Below are 5,182 nucleotides of genomic sequence, written 5' to 3'. Positions count from 1 at the left end.
TCAATTGACTAACCTATTTCATTCTGTGTTCGTTTATTTAAATTCTTTTTTGAGCATGTCAGGATTTTATGATGGATGTTATGCTGCTAAGTTTGTCATCATCAAAAACGGGAAATTTGTTAGGGAATGTGAAGTTTTGATGATGGACATATGAATGAAACATGTTGTGAAAGATGTTCCTCACAAGTAAATAAAGAGAAGCTACTAGTTCTCATATGTACTGCATATTGAAGTTGATACAAGGCTGACAAAGTGTTAAGACAAGAGTGGATAAGCAGTAAAGCTGAAATTGTTACTAATACTTATCACATACAACAACAAGATTAAGGACAAGAAAAATTCTACACTTAGAGGTTGAGTTGATCAAGGAGTCCAGCTATAATAGGAGATAAAGTAAGAGAGTCCTATTCAGTTAAGGAGAGAGAGACAGTATCAACAAAGAGTGAAACTACTTGGGAGTCCTAGTGAAGATAGAATAGCACATCAGCTAAAGGACTCAACAAGGAGTTGGTTTTGAATACAACATACGATATTCCAAGTTTCACTCATGCACTGAAAAGATAGTCAACAATCAGCAAAACAGTTCACTTACTTGAAGAAGAACTTGGTCCCTTACTTAGCAAGTCATAGACTTTGTAATAGGTAGGTTCTTTGAGTTGTAATGAGTTTTTATTCTAGTCTCAGTGAAGTATAAACTGAGTTAGGAGTTGTGTCTTCAAGTTAGGGAACTCGAAGTCTTGGGAACACTTATTTGAGAAGATTTGTGTTTTTGTAGAAATAAGAGTTAGAAGTTTTAATTCCTAATTTACAAGAAGTCTTGTAATTTGTTGATTGTTGAGGCTCAAGTGAAATAGTGAAGTTGGGGTTAAATTCTGTAGAGGTACAGGTCATGGTTTTTTACACCTCTCTTGAGCAGGGTGTTTTCCACGTAAAAATACTGTGTTCATGTTTTACTTCTGTGAACCATGTTAGCTTACTTGTTCCACAGATAGGCAACCAGTAGAGTATAGTATTAAAATTAGTAGGGAGCGCACTCTAACAGAGGAGCATGGTAGAGAGAGCAAAGGCATGAAGTTCTAATGGCCTTGAGTACCTTAATGAGACAGGGAGCATTACTCCTTGTTGTGCTTTGACAGTAGCTTTGAAATTGAATCATTGGGATGAATATATTTGGGGTATATTTCGTATGTAGAAAGATGTAACATATGTGTCAATGTCGTTGAAGCTACTAGAAAATACCTATACGATATTTTAAAGACAAAATGACACCATATTCATCTAGAGTTGCAGAGCCAAAACTTTTATTTAGGAGTGTCAAAATGTAAAGAAGTAAATTCACCAAGAAGTTAAGGGGTGTCAATATGTAAAATTTACCCCTTTTGTAAAATCTTATGCAAATTGACCCATTTTGTAAACGATTACGCAATAGCCAAGGAGTACTATCCCTAGTCTTGTAAATATCCCACCTGGTAATTAATAAAATTCCATTCATTGGAAAAAAAAATTCATTGTTCACATTAATACATTATTTAACAAACATTTGAAATAAAACAAGTAATTCGGAACAAGAGTCGCCAAGAGCATGTTCAATATGCGAGAAGTTGAATCCTAATCTTCTGTAGTATCCCTACAACATCATTCATGTTTGTACGTCTTGCTGGAGATTCTACACAACAATCTAGTGCCACTTTCATGATTGATGCTACACAATCTAACTTCTTCTTTAATTGATTATCCATCGGTGGAACCAAGTTGGAATCCGAAACATCCATTTCTGCCTCAAGAAGTGAATAACTCACCCAGTGCTTCAAGCTAAGATCTCCCTCAAACTCACTAGGCTTTCTCCTAGTAAACATTTCCAGCAATATGATTCCATAACTATACACGTCACATTTAGTAGAACTACAACATTTTTTGCCTAGGGCCACTCTTGTAAAGCGCGGCCTAAAATAGCAGAAAGTGTGGTCTTTGATCAAAGGCTACACTTTTGGATTTTAGGAAACACTTTTTGGGGCATGGCCTAAAGAGGCGTAACCTTTGATCAAAGGCCACACTTTTCAAGTGTTGCCATATCAGCTACATTTAAAAAGCGTGGCCATTAAGGTATAAAGGCCACGCTTTGTAGCTTGTCAATGGAAACACTTTTATTTGATAAAGCTACACTTACAAGTGTTGTCTTTGCATTGTTATTGGGCACGCTTCACAAGCGTAGCCTTTTGTAGCACCTCTATAATATCACTTAAAAAATGTTGCCTTTGTTTTACTATTGGACATGCTTCACAAGCGTTGCCTTTTGTAGCACCTCTATAACAACACTTAAAAAATGTGGCCGTTTCATTATTACTAGCCACTTCAAAAACGTAATCTTTTATACTCTATGACAACACTTGTAAAGTATAAGCATGTTTTAACCACACTTTTGAAGTGTAGCAATATTTCTTAAAATTCGACATTTCAAACCACAGTTTACTGAAATGACATTCGGTATATATAATGTTCGTACGTAATTTTGAATAGAAAAATAATTATTTTGATCGAAATGTATGTATCACTAAGCACATTACATAAACATACATATTTATATATAATCTCACGCATGCACTAATAACCTAATAAATAATTGAAGTGCATAGATTTGATTTCAGAAAAACATGTCTTTTACATACTAATAAGAAAACAACATAATAAAAAATTGTACTCAAGTTCCACAAAAAACAAATGTATATAAACGTATATCAAAATATTTCAAAAATTCTTCATCATTCACTTCAATCTCGATCAAGTTGAGTTGTGGCACCCACCATTCAAATTTGATCCCCCGCATTGATCCTACATTCAAAATGAAACAAACGAAGTAAAATTATGCTCACAAATATACAAATATTTTTTCAATCTTGATATGAGGAAGTATGTGAATCCAAAGTTTCTTTAATTCATTCAATCAAGTTAAAAGTTCAAGATTTAAATTTCTTGTGAATTTCTAAGATAAAGTACCTTTTCATGAACCGAAGCATGAGCTGAGCCGGAAGAATTTGAAAGACTGAGCATCTAATGCAAGGAGACAATAGGTCAGACTGCCTTCAAAATGTATTATGCTAAAGTGAATCTAGATTTTTATAGTACAGCACTGGTAAACCCATCATTAAGTTAAAAGTGGATGTCCACTAGTCAGACAGCTATGTGATCAGACAGAGAGGTCACTGTAAGAATATCAAGTGTTTTGTGTTTGATACCTATAAACATGATCAACCATCAATCGTCAAATTATCAAAGCATCTTCTCTTCTCTTATTTTACCTAACCTCTCTTAGGAATAATATAAGCTGGTCTTGAACACCTATTTGGAGCTAAAGCTATAATTCAACTGCTTAAAGGTCCAGCATAGCTAAACAAGCAGAACATACCCCGTTAACTGGATTCAAAAACTTGGCTGGCACAAAAAAACTTTAGTCTGGGTTTCTAGCAGCCTAAACATTCTTGTGCACCATAGAACAAAATGTTGTCCCTCACATTACAGGTGAATGCATGAAGAATTAATATTATTATTTAGAATGCAAGAGAGAAAGAGGGAGAAGAGCCTGGACTAGAGCTGAAAACCCAGTACCTAAAGACAATCACTCTTCAAAAAGAAAAGAAACATAGAAACCAACGTAGGTAGCATCAAAATATACGAGAGCTTTGGAAATCAAAATCAACCAACATTAGAAAACTACACAGAGACAATAATACACTTGAAAACAAGATTTCCAGGCAAATAATTGATGAAATGACAATGTTTCACCAGTAACAATGGCGTAAAGTTATCACAACAAAAACCACAAATAGCAACAAGATACTTGGGAGAAAAAACAACTAAAAACAGATACTCGCAGGCAAAGAATCAAAAATGTAAATACCTTCCAAGGCTTTAAAGTCATGGAAAAATCTTCAGCTTGCAGCGACCGTAGGAAGGCCAAAATAGAACAGACAACAGGAGACAAAAGAAGAACCGTGATGCCAAATTCAAACTGCAGACAGTCGTTCACCAAATTTTGTTAGAAAACGTAAAATACAACCATATGGAGTACATTTTAGCTGCACCATACTCCAAATACACTTTAAACTGAACTTTAAAAGTACTAATGCATTTCTTACCTGTTAGCATGTAGCATTCAGAAGTTTTATTGTCTTTGACCAGAAGATAGCCACAATGACGGTTTCATAAATGAATATTAAACTGAAAAGAAGCCATGCTCGCTCTGGAGTTCCTGCTACATGATGCAAAATTACTCTACAACGTTGAAGCAACTTTCCTAATCTGTGGAGTCTAAGTTCTTCCGAGAATGAAATATGATTAGGTAACACATCGTCAACACCAGTTGAATCAGTGACAGGAGGGTTACTGTCACGATGTTCTCGATCAGCATCCAAACTACTTCTCTGCAACAAGGCTAGAATCATTGGGTCCAATCCATCCTCCTTCAGCATCACTGCAAAATTAGGATCAAGCTCTTTATCTTGCAATAAATTAGCCAATTCACGATCAGTATGTCTTCCTTTCCGCTTTAACATTAGATGTAATCCTGGGATCACTCAACTTTTCTTGAAATGCAAGTGCCAAATTCAAGTGCAGTATCTGTTGATTTGCAGAAGTGGATGTACTGGAATCACCGCCTTGGCTTTCAAGGCCGCTGCTAGAACAAACAACCAATGACCTATTCTGCTCTAAATTTGTGTAAACATATGATGATCCTACTTCAGTCTTTCGAACAATTGAACGACAAGAACTACTACGCAGAGCTAGACTTGGTCTTCCACTGTCTATGCTCTTATCACTATTAATCCCCTCAATGTTATTCCAGGTACAGCCATCACCAGTGCAAGGCTCAGTTGCATCACCAAGATGACCAGCATCAGCACTACTACTGCGTTTGACACTTGAGCCACAACCCTCAGAAGAGCTTGCGGAGCTATTTTGGTCTTTTCTGCGGAAACCTTTGTTAGCCCATATTTCTGTTGCTGCCCAGATTGAGGCTGTTTGACCTTGTTAAGTAACAACGGACACTGAGCCTTCCAATGATTTTTCTGTTTGCAGAATGCACACTCATCAAATGCAACTTTAGGAGATTGTCGAGTCTGAGTACGTGGTGGCCTAGACTGATCAGTTGAAGCAGCAAACACGACAGGAGTAGTAGTTACTTTAG

General features: G+C 36.2%; 1 long non-coding RNA gene across 1 annotated transcript; it reads right to left on the bottom strand.

Moving 5' to 3' along the window:
* Positions 1-2,613: 2,613 nt before the first annotated feature.
* On the bottom strand, positions 2,614-5,073 carry LOC124893294. The gene is made up of 4 exons (XR_007050645.1): positions 4,134-5,073; positions 3,896-4,006; positions 2,995-3,048; positions 2,614-2,829 (listed from the first exon to the last, which is right to left on the bottom strand). It is a non-coding gene; the product is annotated as an uncharacterized LOC124893294 (long non-coding RNA).
* Between the last annotated feature and the right edge of the window lie 109 nt (positions 5,074-5,182).

This window comes from Capsicum annuum, unplaced genomic scaffold (assembly GCF_002878395.1).
Source record: "Capsicum annuum cultivar UCD-10X-F1 unplaced genomic scaffold, UCD10Xv1.1 ctg5703, whole genome shotgun sequence".
Classification (NCBI taxonomy): domain Eukaryota; kingdom Viridiplantae; phylum Streptophyta; class Magnoliopsida; order Solanales; family Solanaceae; genus Capsicum; species Capsicum annuum.
Note: the sequence above shows the minus strand (reverse complement) of the source record. Positions and strands in the feature narration are given on the sequence as shown.